The sequence below is a fragment of the Octopus bimaculoides genome, chromosome 2 (genome assembly GCF_001194135.2).
Source record: "Octopus bimaculoides isolate UCB-OBI-ISO-001 chromosome 2, ASM119413v2, whole genome shotgun sequence".
NCBI classification, from domain to species: domain Eukaryota; kingdom Metazoa; phylum Mollusca; class Cephalopoda; order Octopoda; family Octopodidae; genus Octopus; species Octopus bimaculoides.
In genome coordinates, this window is record NC_068982.1 from 26,880,811 (window position 1) to 26,883,340 (window position 2,530).

The 2,530-nt window shown below is 33.9% G+C and overlaps 1 protein-coding gene across 2 annotated transcripts in view; it reads right to left on the reverse strand.

The window, feature by feature from the left end:
• The window catches only part of LOC106868874 (uncharacterized), a 46,455-nt gene that overhangs the window by 38,217 nt on the left and 5,708 nt on the right, over nucleotides 1–2,530 (reverse strand). The window lies entirely within an intron of this gene.

Consider the following 2,530-nt stretch of genomic DNA (forward strand, 5'->3'; position numbering starts at 1 on the left):
ATATATATATATATATATATATATATACATACATACATATATATACATGTATTTGTGTATGTATGTATGCATGTATGCATGTATGTATGTATGTATGTACGTATGTATGTATGTATTTGTCCCCCATCACCGCTTGACAACCAGTGCTGGTGTGTTTACGTCCCTGTAACTTAGCGGTGTTCTGCAAAAGAGATCGATAGAATAAGTACAAGGTTTCAAAAATAAGCCCTGGGGATCGATTTGTTCGACTAAATTCCTTCAAGACAGAGATCCAACATGGCTGCAGTCAAATGACTGAAACAAATAAAAGAATAAAAATAAACGAACGTGAAAAACAAATAAATTCAAAGTGCAATAGGAACTCAAGTGCTTTCTCAAGTTTTTTTTCTCAAACTTTACCCTGTTATCTTATACTTTGATAGCATAGAGGTAACACTTAAAAATTCAGTGCTGTTAACCTTGTTTCCACAGCAGAGTGAGAGGTAGGAACATAATTAAAAAAACATCACCTAAAGGTAAGGTCATGTTTTTGCTAATTTGATATTTTGTTGTTGATGTTGATGACAGTCATCATGATGTCGGTGATGTAGAAGAAAAAGGGGACGAGAGAGAGGATCATGTGTTCATCGCTCTGTATATAGGTTAAATACATAGTTTAAACTTTAAAGGGTGGACATCATCAACTGATGTTTCATTAAAGAACGGCAGACATTATCAATTGATGTTCCAGTAGAGAACAGTGGACATCATCAATTGTTGTTTTAAAAATTTACATGGATATGATCATCCTCAGTTGATGCCTGGGTGTCGACTTCATCAAATGCACTTAAGCGTATCAAGTGGCAAATGGAATATTTATACAGCGGTACGGAAGATTTTTTCTGATTTTCTTTCATCATCAGATGAAGTAGATGATGACGACGCTCTGGATAGCACAGAAGGAAGTGATATCTCAACTAGCTCCAGGCGGAAAAACTGTACCGATCTTTCACCATTTGTACATTCGTTTGACATCTACAATGCGGGAATCTCAAATGAAATTTTGCTCAAATGAATTTGTTGCCCTTGTGTCTTAATTTTTTATAACCTAACAGAGTTAAAATATTATTTTCATAGTTTGTTTTTGAAGTGAAAATAAGTATAAAAATTACTCTTACAAAAAATTCTTTTTTCTTTTTTTCTGATCCCCCCAAACATTAGTACAAACATTCATGTAGCCTTTCGTGCTTTTTAAGGGTTAATACACCAGCACAATTATTAAAATATTTCATATCAATTATCACAAACTCTTTGCAAAACATACATGCACATACACTAAGATAAACATCCCACATACAAACAAACAAATACATGTATGTATCTATATAATAGAGTTAACTGGGACTGCAAGTTATCCCTAAGCGTTTTATTTAATAAACTGCCCAGAAATTGAAAGCGTGTATATACAATAATCATGTCAGTTCTGTACGACTGCGTAAGCAGGTGTGAGTAAATGTGAATACGTAAGCACCTCAAAGGATCAACACCAGGCATCCATATTACGTAACATACAAAGGCGGGGACCTGGCAGAATCGTTAGCAGACCAGGAAAAATGCTTAACGGCATTTCGCCTATCTTTACATTCTGAGTTCAAATGCCACCGAGGTCAACTTTGCCTTTCGTCCTTTAGAAGTCGATAAAATACGAAGCAGTAGAGTACTGAAATCGATGAAATCGATTAGCACCCTCCCTTAAAATTTCAGGCCTTGTGCCTATAGTAGAAATGATATTACCTAACATACAAACATTTGCAGACACATTTGGACTCATATACACACATACAAACACAAATACGCAAATCATAAACAGAGCTACACATATGCAGACAAACAGATAGATACATACATACATACATACATACATACATACATACATACATACATACATAGTTTACTTAATATTGAAACTACTGTTGAAAACTTTGTCAATAAAATTATCAACACCACCCTCTGTACTTACGGAGTCTATAATACATATACAAGTTTATACATACATATATATAAACAGACACACGCAAACATAAATATATGTGTTGTATGTATCTGTATATATATATATACAAATCAAGAAAACCATATTAAGCACTAAAAATATATAATCCTAATCAGACTCACTTCAACTTCTAAAAAACACAAACTGCCGCATTCTTATCGTAATAGGTTCTCAAACAGGACTCACTTAATACTGTTGCCGTTTGCCACTAATCCTTTTGTGTACAGAAGTTCACTAATAGTAGAGGTTTTCATTGAATAGCGATTTTTACTTTAATTAAGAGCCGAAAATATTGTACGACTTAATAAAAGCAGATTAATCGTTAAACTAGATAATTGGGGATAATGGAATCTTATCTTGTGCTTGTTATGAGAAATGTTATAAAACTTTTCTAGAGTTTTTTCTAGTATCGGTGATACAAGAAATTTACCAGCATTTCTCTCTCTCTCTCTCTCTCTCTCTCTCTCTCTCTCTCTCTCTCTCTCTCTCTCTCTCTCT